General features: G+C 45.7%; 1 long non-coding RNA gene across 1 annotated transcript; it reads left to right on the forward strand.

The window, feature by feature from the left end:
* Positions 1 to 1,964: 1,964 nt before the first annotated feature.
* LOC138846847 (uncharacterized) lies at positions 1,965 to 16,034 on the forward strand. The gene is made up of 2 exons (XR_011384352.1): positions 1,965 to 2,041; positions 15,733 to 16,034. It is a non-coding gene; the product is annotated as an uncharacterized lncRNA (long non-coding RNA).
* Positions 16,035 to 16,479: the final 445 nt, after the last annotated feature.

Here is a 16,479-nt window from a genome sequence, read left to right on the forward strand (position 1 = left end):
GACACAGGCCTGAGCTGCCCCGGCCAGCCCTGCAGTCTAGGGAGATGGCCTGGGCCGTCCCCACCCCAGCCCTGGAGAAGAGGGAGACAGTCCTGAGGTGCCCCCTGCCGGCCCTGGGGTCTAGGCAGACTGGCCCGAGCTGCCCCTGGCCGGCCCTGGGGTCTAGGCAGACTGGCCCAAGCTGCCCTGGACAGCCCTGGGGTCTAGAGAGACAGGCCTGATCTGCCCTGGTCAGCCCTGGGGTCAGGAGACAGGCCTACGTCCCCCAATTGCCAGTCCTTGAGTCTAGGGAGATGGACCCGAGCTGCCCCCAGCCAGCCCTGGGGTCAAGGGAGATGGGCCCAGGCCCCCCCCCACCAGACTTGGGGTCACGACCAGGCACAAGTTGCCCCCAGCCAGCCCTGGGGTCAAGGGAGATGAGCACGAGCTGCCCCCAGCCAGCTCTGCGGTCTAGGGAGACAGGTCTGGGCCACCCCCCTGGCCCTGGAGAAGAGGGAGACAGGCCCAACCTGCCCCTAGCAGGCACTGGGCTCTAGGGAGACTGGCCCGAGCTGTCCCCAGCCAGCCCTGGAGTCGAGACCCGGGCCCAAGCTGTCCCCGGCCAGCCCTGGGGTCTAGGGTTATGGGCCTGAGCTGCCCCCAACCAGCCCTTGGGTCTATGGAGTCAGGCCCAAGCCACCCCCCCCCCCCAGCCCTGGAGTAGAGGGAGACAGCCCCAAGTTCCCTGGCTGGCCCTGGGGTCAGGAGAAACGCCTAAGCCCACCACAGGCCGGCCCTGGGGTCTAGGGAGACGGGCCCAGGCCACCACCACCCCCCAGCCCTGGAGAAGAAGGAGACAGGCCCAGGCTCCCTGGCCAGCTCTGGGGTCTAGGGAGTCGGCCCAAGCTGTCCCCGGCCAGTCCTGGGGTCAGGAGACAAGCCTAAGCCCCCTACCGGCCAGTCCTGGAGTGTAGGGATTTTGGACCCAGCTGCCCCTGGTGGGTCCTGGGGTCTAGTGATTTGGGCCCGGGGCTGCCCCTCGCCCCAGCCCTGGAGAAGAGGGAGACAGGCCCGAGCTGCCCCTGGCCAGCCCTGGGGTCAGGAGACAGGCCTACGTCCCCCACTTGCCAGCCCATGAGTCTAGGGAGACAGGCCAGAGCTGCCTCTGGTCAGCCCTGGAGTCGAGACAGGGTCCCAAGCTGCCTCTGGCTTGGCCCTGGGGTCTAGGGAGAGGGGCCTGAGCTTCCCCCAGGTCTCCTGTGCCCCTGCTGGGCAGCCCCAGGCTCATCAGCTCCTCTGTGATACCAGGCTAAGTGGTCCGACCTCCTCGGGGCTTGTGGGGGTCTCACCATCTGCATACTGGTCGCCTTGGGCAAGTCTGCTGCCAGCTAGGAGCCCCTCCCTTCACAAGATGGGGGGGGAGCCCGGGGGCAGGGCGGGAACCCTGGTCCAGGGCTCCCTGGTTGGCCCTTCTCCTTGGAAATGTCTCCTCCAGGGTTAGCAAGTGAACACACACCCTGCCCGGCCCACGCATCTGTGTGTCTCCCCCAGCCGCACCGGCTCCTGAGCCCGTGCTGCCCCGTGGCTTCCGCTCAGCCCCAGGACTGCCCCTCCGGGATCCCGATGGGAGTTTCTGGCAGCCTAGTCCGCCGGGTCGGGGGTGCCAGGGCCTGAACACGCGTCTCTCTGTCTCCCTCGGCTGCCCAGTCCTGGTACATGGGGTAGCAAGGATCCTTGCCCCATGCCCCTCTTCCATCACCAACAATCCCAGGGGACACCACAGCCGGCCCCTTCCAAGCAAGCCCAGCCCGGCGGAGAACACAAAACATAACCCACCCAGGGGGAAGAGAAAAACTGAACCGAGACACGTATGGGGGAGGGGCCAGGAAAACCCCACCCCACCCACGCCGCCCAGCTGAGCAGACAGAAAGCCAAGGCACTGGACTGCAGTGCTGCCCCGCGGGAGCCGGCGCCGTCTCATCTCCGCACCTGCTGCTCCAATAGGGCCAGGACTGAAGCACGCGAGCCTGCCCCTCCCCCGGCCCCTACTGCCCAGGTCCAGGTGAGCACCGCCCAGCGCCCGCGCCCAAGGACTGGGCCATCAGGACACCCAGCGATGCTGATGGACATCGGCCGCCCCCACCCACACCCCGTCTCCCCTTGGATGGCCTTGGCTAGAGGGAGGCGGGCACTTGGGGTGGGGCGCGGCAAGGCCCCCAGCCGTGGGTAGCCGAGATCTTGGTGGAGGGCAGGGGTCGGGCAGAGGGGGTCCGCGGGGAGACCGTGGGCGGCGGGGGCCCATCACTGGGCGTCAAAGCACAGGCACCTCTCCCCCTCCCCCACCCGGGGACTTGCTTGCTCTCCCCGTCTCTGGGGATGGGGTCTTCCCGCCCTGCCCATCCTGCTTGGAGGAGAAGTCTATGCAATTGACACCCCAGCCCGGCTGGGCGCCCCAGGGAGGGAGCCACGTTGCACACACTAAGAAATGCACTTTACCAGGGCGGGGCGGGGCGGGCCGCGGGGAGGGGGAGGTGCCCGTGGGAGGGGAGGGCTGCCCCCTCCAGGTAGCCCCTGGGGAAGGGGCGCCAGAGCATGCGGTTTAAGTGCCTGACCTCAACCTTTGTCACCCGGGACACCGAGTGGCCACGGCGCAGCCCCGTCCATCTCACCCCCCCCCGCCACCTCCAATCATCGCTATGCCCCCCCCCCAAAGCTAGAGATTGGACCCCAGGGGTGGCGCTGGGCGCCCGGCCTGTCCTGCTGGAGCGCCGGGGTGGGTTCCGGAGCAGTTGGCTTGTTCCCCCAGCCTCCTCCGCCAGTGCCTTACATCCTGGAGCGGTGAACCCCCTGGGCCCCCCCAGCCCGATGGGGGCCAGCATTGCCACTTTCACCCCTCCACCCAGCGGGGCGCAACCGGGGGTCCCTGGGAGCTGCTCAGAGGGCGACGCCAGGGCTCTGGCGGGAGGGGGCGGGGCGGCGCTGGCTGGGGGAGGAGGGGTCCCACACGTTTTTCAGTTGAGCTACACCTAAAACACTAAGTGAGGGACCCCGGCCCCATCCTCACCCCCACCCCTCCTGGCAGGAGAGGGGAGACCGGCGAGGGGCGTGAGGTGTCCTAGGGCCTGGGAGCCCGGATGCAGGGACCCCTCCTGGCCTCTGCCGACTTCTTCCCTCCAGGCGACACTGGGGGGGCGTGTCCCCGTCCCTCCTCCCCCAGTGGCCCCCAGCCTGGCCTGGGGTCTGGAGACAGGCCTATGTCCCCTCCTCCGGAGAAAGGCCCGAGACCCTGGCCCGGCCCGCGTGGCCCCTCCCCTAGCGGTGCATGATGCTTGGCACTGGAGAGCACAGCCTGGCTTCCAGCATCCAAGGGATGTATGCATGGCAAACCGGGCTCGCTCTCCCCGCCCGCCCGGTTCCTCTCACAAAACAAAAACAAACAAAAGAAGATACCGCCCCCCCAAAAAAACACTAAAAAAACAAAAGCCCCAAACCTCCGTGTTTCCTGATTTGCAGGGATTTCTGCCACTTGAGGTGCCTTGCCTTGGAGACGGCGCCCCCGCCTGGGCGGGCAGAGCTGCATGCCTGCTCTAGTCCCGGCGCTGACTCAATAGGTATGTATTATCTTTCTCATAGGTCCCACACGGCCACGTTTGATTCCGGCTTGCACATCGCCCTCTCTGTTCCCCTGCCCCCTAGCCTGTCGGGGAGCAGCCCTTCCCCCACCTATCCATCCCTCTGCAGGGGTGGGGGCGCAGAGTGTAACTAGCAGGACCAACTCTTGCTAAGCAGTGCCTCACTCTCTGCTGGCGCAGCTCGGTCTTCCTCCCCCCGTCCCCATATGTCTATATAGTCAATCCAATATGAATGCCAGTTTAAGTAATGGCTACTCTGCTTCCAATTCACCTTCCTGCTAATGTACCTGGGAAGACAGTGGAAGATGGTCCAAGTACTTGGGTCCTGGCACCCTTGGAGACCTAGATGGAGACCCAGACCTGGCTGTTGTTGCCATTTGAGAAGTGAACCAGAGATAGAAGATTCTCTCTCCCCTCCCCTCCCCCCCCCCACTCGCTCGCTCTCTGTGTGTGTTTCTTCCTTTCTGTCACTTGCCTTTCAAATAAATAAATAAATCTTGAAAAAATAAAGAAACTCCATAGCCACTAGCAGACATTCCCACTTTCTCTTGCTCTCTCAGCTAACTATTCCCTCCCCATTCTCCAACCCTGACTCCCAGTCCCAAGAAATCACTTTTCTAGTTTGTGTCTCTCTAGATTTCTCTCTGCTGGGCTTTTTACCTCTCCTGCCTAACTGTAATTATATTTCTTTGCGCCCACATCCCACCTTTCCCCTGCCCACTGGCCACACAAGCCTCTGGTAACCACCATGCTATTCTGTCCTCTACAAGATCGGATGTCTTAGATTTTACACCTTAGTGCAATCATGAGGTATTTGTCTTACCGTGTCTGCCATATTTTATTTAATGTAATATTTCCCAGGTTCATCCGTGCTGTTGCAAAACTGGATTCCATTCATTTTATAGCTGAATAATATTCTACTGTGTATATGTGCAACATTTTAATGATCTCTTCATCTGTTGATGGACAGTTGACTGCATGTCTCGGTTATTGTGAATAGTACAGCAATGAACAGAGTGTGGATGTCTCTTTAACCTACTGGTTTCATTTCCTCGGCATATGTACACAGAAGTGCAAGGCTGGACCCTATGGAAGTTCCATTTTTAATATTTTGAGGAACCGCCATACTGTTCATAAAAGCTTTGTTAATTTCCACTTCCACCAACAGTGTACAGTGTTCTCTTTACTCCACATCCTTGCCAGCACTTGCCATCTTTCATCTTCTTGGTAATAGCCACTCCAGTAGGAGTGAAATGATATCTCATTGCGGTTTTGATTTGCATTTCCATTATGATTAGTGAAGTTGAACATTTTCTCGTTATGTTTTGGCATTTTCTATGTCTTCCCTTAGTAAATGTTGGTTTAGGACTTTTGTCCATTTTTAAATTGAGTTATTTGTTTTTTTTTTTTTTCAAAGTAATTGATTTTTTTTTATCTTTTATTTAATGAATATAAATTTCCAAAGTACGACTCATGGGTTACAATGGCTTCCCCCCCCATACCGTCCCTCCCACCCACAACCCTCCCCTTTCCCACTCCCTCTCCCCTTCCATTCACATCAAGATTCATTTTCGATTATCTTAATATACAGATCAGCTTAGTATACCTTAAGTAAGTATTTCAACAGTTTGCTCCCACACAGAAACATAAAGTGAAAAATAATAGATGATTTTTTTTTAAATGATGATGAAATCAGATCAGACCTATTGTCATGTTTAATCCCAGTGAGAGTCAAGTTGGGAATTGATAATTTCTTTCTTTCTTTTCTTTTTTTTTTTTTTTTACAGAAGATCAGTTTAGTGTACATTAAGTAAAGATTTCAGTCGTTTGCACCCCCATAGAAACACAAAGTGAAATATACTGTTTGAGTACTCGTTATAGCATTAAGCCTCAGTGTACAGCACATTAAGGACAGAGATCCTACATGAGGAGTAAGTGCACAGTGACTCCTGTTGTTGACTTTACCAATTGACACTCCTGTTTATGGCATCAGTAATCTCCCTATGCACCAGTTATGAGTTTCCAAGGCTATGGAAGCCCCTTGAGTTCTCCGACTCTTATCTTGTTTAGACACGGTCATAGTCAAAGTGGAGGTTCTCTCCTCCCTTCAGAGAAAGGCACCTCCCTCTTTGAAGACCTGTTCTTTCCACTGGGATCTCACTCACAGAGATCTTTTTGCCAGAGTGTCTTGGCTTTCCATGCCTGAAATACTCTCATGGGCTTTTCAGCCAGATCCGAGTGCCTTTAGGGCTGATTCTGAGGCCAGAGTGCTATTTAGGACATCCACCATTCTATGAGTCTGCTGAGTATCTCACTTCCCATGTTGGATCACTCTCCCCTTTATTTATTCTATCGGTTGGTGTTAGCAGATACTAGACTTGTTTATGTGCTCCCTTTGACTCTTAGTCCTTTCATTATGATCAATTGTGAACTGAAATTGATCACTTGGAGTAGTGAGATGGCATTGGCACATGCCACCTTGATGGGATTGAATTGGAATCCCCTGGTATGTTTCCAACTCTACCAATTGGGGCAAGTCAGCCCGAGCATGTCCCAAATTATACATCTCTTCCCTCTCTTATTCCCACTCTTATGTTTAACAGGGATCACATTTCAGTTAATTTTCAACACTTAAGAATAACTGTGTGATAATTACAGAATTAAACCAGTCATGTTAAGTAGAACAGACAAAAAAAAATACTATGAGGGATAATGTATTAAGTTGTCCATTAGCAGTCAGGGCTATGCTGATCAAGTCACCATTTCTCATAGTGTCCATTTCACTTCAGGAGGTTTCCTTTTTGGTGTTGAGTCAGTTGTCACCGATCAGGGAGAACATATGGTATTTGTCCCTTTGGGACTGGCTTACTTCACTCAGCATGATGTGTTCCAGATTCCTCCATTTTGTTGCAAATGACTGGATTTCGTTGTTTCTTACTGCGGTATAGTACTCTAAAGAATACATATCCCATAATTTCTTTATCCAGTCTACCGTTGATGGGCATTTAGGTTGGTTCCAGGTCTTGGCTATTGTGAATTGTGCTGCAATAAACATTAGGGTGCAGACTGCTTTTTTGTTTATCAATTTAAACTCCTTTGGGTAAATTCCAAGGAGTGGGATGGCTGGGTCGAATGGTAGGGTTATATTCAGGTTTCTGAGGAATCTCCAGACTGATTTCCATAGTGGCTTGACCAGTTTGCATTCCCACCAACAGTGGGTTAGTGTCCCTTTTTCCCCACATCCTCTCCAGCATCTGTTGTTGGTAGATTTCTGTATGTGAGCCATTCTAACCGGGGTGAGGTGAAACCTCATTGTGGTTTTGATTTGCATTTCCCTGATTGCTAGTGACCTTGAACATTTTTTCATGTGCCTGTTGGCCATTTGGATTTCCTCTTTTGAAAAATGTCTATTGAAGTCCTTGGCCCATCTCTTAAGTGGGTTGTTGGTTTTGTTTTTGTGGAGTTTCTTGATCTCTTTGTAGATTCTGGTTATTAACCCTTTATCTGTTGCATAGTTTGCAAATATTTTTTCCCATTCTGTCGGTTGTCTCTTCACTCTCCTGACTGTTTCTTTTGCAGTACAGAAACTTCTCAATTTGATGCAATCCCAATAGTTGATTTTGGCTTTGACTGTCTGTGCCTCCCGGGTCTTTTCCAGAAATTCTTTGCCTGTGCCAATATCTTGAAGGGTTTCTCCAATGTTCTCTAATAACTTAATGGTGTCAGGACGAAGATTTAGGTCTTTAATCCACGTTGAGTGGATTGTTGTGTAAGGTGTAAGGTAGGGGTCTTGCTTCATGCTTCTGCACGTGGAAATCCAGTTTTCCCAGCACCATTTATTGAATAGACTGTCCTTGCTCCAGGAATTGGTTTTAGATCCTTGATCAAATATAAGTTGGCTGTAGATGTTTGGGTTGATTTCTGGTGTTTCAATTCTGTTCCATTGGTCTATCCATCTGTTTCTGTACCAGTACCATGCTGTTTTGATTACAACTGCCCTGTAGTATGTCTTGAAGTCTGGTATTGTGATGCCTCCAGCTTTGTTTTTGTTGTACAAGATTGCTTTAGCTATTCGAGGTCTCTTGTGCCTCCATATGAATTTCAGCATCATTTTTTCTAGATCTGCGAAGAATGTCTTTGGTATCTTGATTGGGATTGCATTGAATCTATAAATTGCTTTTGGGAGAATGGACATTTTGATGATGTTGATTCTTCCAATCCACGAGCATGGAAGATTTTTCCATTTTTTGGTATCCTCTTCTATTTCTTTCTTTAAGGTTTTGTAATTTTCATCGTAGAGGTCTTTAACGTCCTTGGTTAAGTTTATTCCAAGGTATTTGATTGTTTTTGTAGCTATTGTGAATGGGATTGATCTTAGCAGCTCTTTCTCAGTCATGGCATTGCTTGTGTATACAAAGGCTGTTGATTTTTGTGCATTGATTTTATATCCTGCCACTTTGCCAAACTCCTCTATGAGTTCCAATAGTCTCTTAGTAGAGTTCTTTGGATCCTCTAAGTACAGAATCATATCGTCTGCAAAGAGGGATAGTTTGACTTCTTCCTTCTTGATTTGTATTCCTTTGATTTCTTTTTCTTGTCTGATGGCTCTGGCTAAAACTTCCAGAACTATGTTAAATAGCAGTGGTGAGAGTGGGCATCCCTGCCTGGTGCCAGATCTCAGTGGAAATGCTTCCAACTTTTCCCCATTCAATAGGATGCTGGCTGTGGGTTTTTTATAAATTGCTTTGATTATATTGAGGAATGTTCCTTCTATACCCAATTTGCTTAGAGTTTTCATCATGAAAGGGTGTTGAATTTTATCAAATGCTTTCTCTGCATCAATTGAGATAATCATATGGTTTTTCTTCTGCAGTCTGTTAATGTGGTGAATCACATTGATTGATTTGCGAATGTTGAACCATCCCTGCATACCAGGGATGAATCCCACTTGATCTGGGTGGATGATTTTCCTGATGTGTTGTTGTATTCTATTGGCCAGAATTTTATTGAGGATTTTTGCGTCTATGTTCATCAGGGATATTGGTCTGTAATTTTCTTTCAGTGCTGCATCTTTCTCTGGCTTAGGGATTAAAGTGATGCTGGCTTCATAGAAAGAATTTGGGAGGATTCCCTCTTTTTCGATTGTTCTGAATAGTTTGAGAAGAAATGGGATTAGTTCTTCTTTAAATGTCTGGTAGAATTCAGCAGTGAATCCATCTGGTCCTGGGCTTTTCTTTGTTGGGAGGGCCTTTATTACTGTTTCAATTTCTGTTTCAGTTATGGGTCTATTTAGGTTTTCGATGTCTTCCTGGTTCAATTTAGGTAGGTTGCATGTGTCCAGGAATCTATCCATTTCTGATAGGTTTTCCTGTTTGCTGGCGTACAGGTCCTTGTAGTAATTTCTGATGATTCTTTTTATTTCTGTGGTGTCTGTTGTTACGTTTCCTTTTTCATCTCTGATTTTATTGATTTGGGTCTTTTCTCTTCTTTTTTTTAGTTAGTTGGGCCAATGGGGTGTCAATTTTGTTTATTTTTTCAAAAAACCAGCTTCTCGCTTGGCTGATTTTTTGTAATGTTTTTTTTGGATTCAATCCTATTAATTTCTTCTCTGGTTTTAATTATTTCTCTTCTCCTACTAGATTTGGGTTTGGTTTGCTGCAGTTTTTCTAGGTCCTTGAGGTGCACTGAAAGCTCATTTATTTGGTACCTTTCCAATTTCTTGGTATAGGCACCTATTGCTATAAATTTGCCTCTCGATACTGCTTTTGCTGTATCCCATAAGTTTTGATATGTTGTGTTGTTGTCTTCATTTACTTCCAGAAAGTTTTTGATTTCTCTTTTGATTTCTTGAATGACCCAGTGTTCATTCAGGAGCATGTTGTTCAGTCTCCATGTGTTTACATACTTTCTGGGGTTTCCTGAGTTGCTAATTTCCAGCTTCATCCCGCTGTGGTTTGAGAAGCTGCATGGTATGATTCTAATTCTTTTAAATTTGCTGAAACTTGCTTTATGGCCTAGTATGTGGTCAATCCTAGAGAAGGTTCCATGCGCTGCTGAGAAGAATGTGAAGTCTGTAGATGTAGGGTTGAAAGTTCTGTAGATATCTGTTAGATCCATTTGGGCAATAGTGTCAATTAAATCTGCTGTTTCCTTGTTGATCTTCTGTCCGGATGATCTGTCTATTTCTGAGAGTGGAGTATTGAAGTCCCCCAGTACTATTGTATTGGAATCTAAATCTCCCTTTAAGTCCCTTAACATCTCTTTTAAATAGACCGGTGCCCTGTAATTAGGTGCATATACATTTATAATAGTTACATCTTCCTGTGGAATTGAACCCTTAATCATTATATAGTGTCCCTCTTTGTCTCTCTTAACAGTTTTTGTATTAAAGTTTATTTTGTCTGATATTAATATGGCTACACCTGCTTTTTTTTGGTTTCTGTTGGCATGGAATATCTTTTTCCAACCTTTCACTTTCAGTCTGCATGCCTCTTTGTTAGAGAGATGTGTTTCTTGTAGGCAACAAATAGTTGGGTTGTGTTCTGTGAGCCAGTCAGCTAAACGGTGTCTTTTAACTGAAGAATTCAGACCATTAATGTTCAATGTGACTATTGATACGTAGTGACTTTGCCCTGCCATTTTCCCGGAAATATTTTCTAGTATATGCTTTGAGCTTCCCATGCTCTTTTACTGGTAGGTGTTCTTCCTTTCCCTTCTTTCATATTGATGGCCGTGTTTCTGTGTTTCTGAGTGTAGCACATCTTTAAGTATCTTTTGCAGGGCCGGACGAGTGGCCACAAAGTCTTTCAATTTCTGTTTGCTATGAAAGGTCTTTATTTCACCTTCATTCACAAATGAGAGCTTGGCAGGATATAATATTCTGGGCTGGCAATATTTCTCTCTTAGCACCTGTGCTATGTCTCGCCATTCCCTCCTAGCTTGTAGGGTTTCTGATGAGAAGTCAGCTGTGAGTCTGATTGGAGATCCTCTGAGAGTAATCTGACGTTTCTCTCTTGCACATTTTAGGATCTTTTCTTTATGTTTCACTGTGGTAAGTTTAATTACCACGTGTCGTGGTGAGGATCTCTTTTGGTCATGTTTATTGGGGGTTCTATGAGCTTCCTGTACTAGGATATCTCTGTCCTTCTCCAAACCTGGAAAGTTCTCTGCTAGTATCTCACTAAAAAGGCCTTCCAATCCTTTCTCTCTCTCCATGCCTTCAGGAACTCCTAGAACTCGAATGTTGGTTTTTTTAATAGTATCCTGTAGATTCCCAACAATATTTTTTAGGTTTCTAATTTCCTCTTCTTTTCTTTGGTTTGACTGTATGTTTTCCTGTGCTCTATCTTCTAAGTCCGATATTCTCTCTTCTGCTTCACCCATTCTGTTTTTAAGGCTTTCTAATGTGTTTGTCATTTGATCTATTGAGCTCTTCATTTCATTTTGATTTCTCTTCACTATAACACTTTCCTGTTCTACTAGTTTCTGAGTTTCATTTTGACTCTTCCTTAAAATTTCGTTTTCACGAGAGAGATTTTCAATCTTGTCCATTAAGGATTTCTGTAGTTCAAGGATTTGCTTTTGAAAACTTCTAAATGTTCTTATCATAAATTTTTTGAAATCCGTATCTTGCATTTCTTCTATCTCATCATCTTCATACTCTTGGCTTGGGGTGTTTTGCTTATTTGGAGGCATCATAGTGTCATCGTTGATCTTGCTCCCTCTATTTCTGTGTTTGTTACTCGGCATAGTTAATTCTTCTTGCGTCACTGTGCGTTTTTTTTTTCTTTTTTTTTTTTTTTTTTTATTTATGCTGTGTCCGTGTTAAGTGGACTGCCTGCTGTTGGAGGAGCCTTGGAGGCTTGAGATGGGTGCGGCCTCTAAATTGAGTTTTTTGTTTTCTTGCTATTGAACTGTTGGAGTAACTTGTGTAATTCATATGCTAACCCACTTGCAGAAGCATAAGTCACAAATATTTATTATTCATATTTGGTAAATTCTCTCTTCATTCTGTAGATTGTTTCTTTTGCTGTGTGTAGCTTATTAGCTTGATGGAATCATTTTTGTCTTTTTGCTTTAGTTGCCTTGCTTATGAGGCCATATCTAAAACAATCACTGACCAGACCAATGGCATAGAACTTCTCCATATGTTTTCTTCTACTAGTTTTATCAATTCTGGACTTAGAATAAAGTCTTCCATTCATTTTGGCTTAATGTCTGCAGTACTGGGAGCTAAGGATCTAATCTCATTCTTTGAAATGTGAATATCCATTTTTCCCAAGATATTTGATTAAAGAGAACATCGTTTCTCCATTGTGGATTTCTGGCACAATTGTTGAAAATGAGTTAACTAGAAATGCATGGTTTTACTTCTGGGCTATCCATTCTGTTCCATTTCTCTGTTTGTATTCACATAAATACTACACTGTTTTAGGTTATTACTGCGTTATATATTTTTATTTATTTATTTTGACAGGCAGAGTGGACAGTGAGAGAGAGACAGAGAGAAAGGTCTTCCTTTGCCATTGGTTCACCCTCCAATGGCCGCTGCAGCCAGAGTGCTGCGGCTGGCGCACCACGCTGATCTGATGGCAGGAGCCAGGTGCTTCTCCTGCTCTCCCATGGGGTGCGGGGCCCAAGCACTTGGGCCATCCTCCACTGCACTCCCTGGCCACAGCAGAGAGCTGGCCTGGGAGAGGGGCAACCGGGACAGAATCTGGCACCCTGACCAGGACTAGAACCTGGTGTGCTGGCGCCACAAGGCAGAGGATTAGCCTAGTGAGCCGTGGCACCGGTCAAGCCTTGTAGTATATTTTGAAGCTGGGTAGACTGATGCCTTCAACTTTGTTCTTTTTGTCCAGTACTACTTTCACACTAGGGGTCTGTTGTGGTTCCTTGCAAATTTTTGTGTTGCTTTTTATATTTATGTGAGGTATATTTTTATTGATATTGCATTGAATATATTGGGTGCTTTGAGTATTATGGGTATTTTAATGTATTAATTCTTCCAATCTATGAATACAGAATATCTTTTTTTGTACATTCTTCAATTTCTTTTCATCACTGTTTTATAGTTTCAATGTAGAGATCTTTCACCTCTTTGGTTAAATTTATTCACAAGTACTTTTTAAGTTATTGTGAATGGGATTTTTGATATTTCTTCATCAGATAGTTCATTGTTGGTGAACAGCAGTGTTGCTCATTTTTGTTATTGATTTTGTATCTTGCAACTTTACTGAATTCATTTATTAGCTCTAACAGCTCTTGGTGGAGTCTTTTCAGTATTCTGTAATATGATCATGTTGGGAAAACAGGGACAATAAACTTCCTGTTCAATGTGGCTACCTTTTATTTCTTTCTCTTGCCTAATTTCTCTGGCTTTCACTTCTGGTGCAATATTTAAGTGATGAAATTAAAAGAAAAACTTTCAAATTTTCCCCATTCAGAATGATGTTGGCTGTGGATTTGTCATGTTTGTATGACTTTTATTATGTTGAGATCCATTCTGTCTGTACTTAATTTCTTGAGAGTTTTTTCATGAAAGGATGTTGACATTTGTAACATGCTTTTTCTGCATCTGTTGAAACAATTGTGTGGTTTTGTCCTTCATTCTGTTAATGGGATGTGTTACATTCATTGAGTTGTATGTGTTGAAATAATCTTGCATCCCTGGAGTGAATCTCACTTGATCATGGTGAATGATCATGTCAATGTGCCTCTGGATTCAGATTCTATGATTTACGTTGTGTTTTATTCTTGTTGTGTCTTTGGTTTGGATATCATGGTAATGCTAGCTTCATAAAGTAAGTTTGGGAATATTCCATTCTCTTCCTTTTTTTTTAACAGTTTGAGAATTGAAATTAGTTCTCTTTTAAATATTTGATAGACTGGGGACCATGAAGTGACATAGGAGGCTAAGTTTCGCCTCACGGTGCCGGCATCCCATAAGGGCACCAGTTCCAGTCCCAGCTGCTCCACTTCTGATCCAGCTCCCTGCTAATGGCCTCAGAAAGCAGTGGGCCCCTCACACATGTAGGGGACCCAGAGGAAGCTCCCAGCTCCTGGCTTCTGATCAGCCCAGCTCCAACCGTTGCAGCCATTTGGGGAGTGAACCAGCAGATGGAAGACTTTTTCTGTCTTTCCCTCTCTCTGTAACTCTGCCTCTCAAATAAACATATAAAAATTTTTTTAAAAAAAATATGTTTCACAGAATCCTGGACTTTCTTATATGGGAGACTTTTAATCACTATTTTCATTTCCTAACTCATTATTTATCTGTTCATTTTTCCTGTTTCTTCATAATTTGATCTTGGCAAGTTGTACATATCCAGGATTTCATCCATTTCTTCTGATTTATCCAATTCATTAGCATTGATTGTTATAGTAGTTTTTTTTTTTTAATTTGACAGGTAGAGTTATAGACATTGAGAGAGAGAGACAGAGAGAAAGGTCTTCCTTCCATTGGTTCACTCCCCAAATGGCTGCTATGGCCAGCACTGCGCCAATCTGAAGCCAGGAGCCAGGTGCTTCTTCCTGGTCTCCCATGCGGGTGCAGGGGCCCAAGCACTTGGGCCATCCTCCACTGCCCTCCTGGGCTACAGCAGAGAGCTGGACTGGAAGAGGAGCAACCAGGACTAGAACCCGGCACCCATATGGGATGCTGGTGCTGCAGGCAGAGGATTAACCAAGTGAGCCATGGCACCAGCCTATAGTAGTTTCTTATGATTCTTTATATTTCTGTCATATTAGATGCAATGTCTCCTTTTTCATATCTGATTTTATTTATTTGAGTCTTCTTTTTTTCTTAGTCTATCTAAAGTTTTGCCAATTGTTTCTTTTTTCAAAAAAAATCTATTTTTCTAGTGTTTATTTTTCTAGTCATTTGTTTTTGTCATGATCTTTATTATTCCTTTCCTTCTAATAATTTGGTTCAAGGTGGTTTTTTTTTTTTAAGATTTTATTTATTGAGACGTAGAGTTACAGACAGAGGAGATTGAGAGAGAGAGAGAGAGAGAGATCCTCCATCTGCTGGTTCATGCCCCAGTTAGCCACAACAGCCAGAGCTGAACTGATCCGAAGCCAGGAGCCAGAAGCTAGGAGCTTCCTCTGGGTCTCCCACGTGGGTGCAGGGACCCACACACTTGGGCCATCTTCAACTGCTTTCCCAGACCATAGCAGAGAGCTGGATCAGAAGAGGAACATCTGGGACTTGAACCAGTGCCCACATGGGATATCAGCACTGCAGGAAAAGGCCTAGCCCACTATGCCACAGCACTGGCCCCAAGGCGATTTTTTTAAAGATTTATTTATTTATTTTTTGAAGTTATAGAAAGAGTAAGTGAAAAAAGAGAGAGAGAGAGAGCTTCCATCTGCTGGTTCACTTCCCAGATGACCACAATGGCTAGGGTTGGGTCAGGCCAAAGTCAGGAGTCCCATCTAGGTCTCCCACGTGAGTGACAGGGGCCAATGTACTAAAGTCATCTGCTGCTTTCCCAGGTGCGTTAGCATGGAGTTGGATCAGAGGTGGAGCAACCGGGATTTGAACCAGTGCTCATATGGGATGCCAGCCTTACAGGTGGCTGCCTAACCCACTGCACCACACGCCAGCCCCTGGTGTGAGTTTTTTCCTCCTTTCTTATAGTTCCTTGAGTTGCAACATTGTGAGAGGTCTCTGTTCTTTTCTGATGTAGATATTCATTGCTGTTATCTTTTTTTTTTTTTTTTAGAATTGCTTTTGCTGCAATGCATCCATAGCTTTCAGTATGTTGTATTTTCATTTATCTTAAGAAAAATTTAAATTTCCTTTTAGGTTCTTCATTGACTCATTGGCTTTTTAAAAGAAATACATATTTTTGTGTATTTCTGAAATTCTAACTGTAAATGAGATCTAGTGTTATATAATTGTGGTCATGAAAGATACTTGATATGAATCTAATCTTCTTCAAATTGTTGGCTTTTCTGTGGGCTCACATATTACCTATCCTGGTTAATGTACCACGTGTAGTTGAGAAGAATGTGTATTCTGCAGCTGTTGTATGGAATGCTCCGTAGTTGTCAGTTAGGTCTAATTTACCCAGAGTGCAATTTAACTCTGCCGATTCTTTGTTGATTTTCTGTCTAGATGATTTGACCATTGCTGCAAGTGTGGTGTTGAAGTCCTCAACTATCATTGTATTGCAGTTCATTTATACCAGTTTGGGCCACAGCTGCTCAACTTCTGATCCAGCTCCCTGCAAATGGGCTGGGAAAAGCAGTGGAAGATGATTCAAGTTTAGAGTCACCCACATGAGAGACCTGGCTCCTGACTTCTGCCTGGCCCAGCCCTTGGCCATTGCAGCCATCTGGGGAGTAAGCCGTTTCTCTCTTTCTCTCTGTAACTCTGCCTTTGAAATAAATAAATAAATCATAAAAGTATCATTTTAATATATGTGTGAAGACTTGTTTCTGGTGATTCTGTTCTGCTTCATTGGTCTATATGTCTATTATAAGCATCACACTAGGCTTGTAGTAAGTTTTGATAATGGCAACTGTGAAACTCATAATTGTCTTCAAGAATATTTGGATATTCAGAGTCCCCCAAGATTCCATGTTAATTTTAACATGGATTTTTCTATTTTTGGATAAAATATTGATATTTTCACAGGAATTGCAATATATCTATAGATCATTTTGGATAATAATATCTCAACAATGTTCAGTTTTTTAAAAATAAACAGAATTTTTTTCTTTTTACATGGATCCTCTTTCATTTCTTTTATCAGATATCTTTGATTAAGCTACAACTCTAATAGATTTGAAAAAATATTGGGGGCCAGCATTGTGGTACAGTGGGTTAATCTGCCACCTGTAACACCAGCATCCCATATGA

The sequence above is a fragment of the Oryctolagus cuniculus genome, chromosome 19 (assembly GCF_964237555.1).
Source record: "Oryctolagus cuniculus chromosome 19, mOryCun1.1, whole genome shotgun sequence".
In the NCBI taxonomy this organism is placed as follows: domain Eukaryota; kingdom Metazoa; phylum Chordata; class Mammalia; order Lagomorpha; family Leporidae; genus Oryctolagus; species Oryctolagus cuniculus.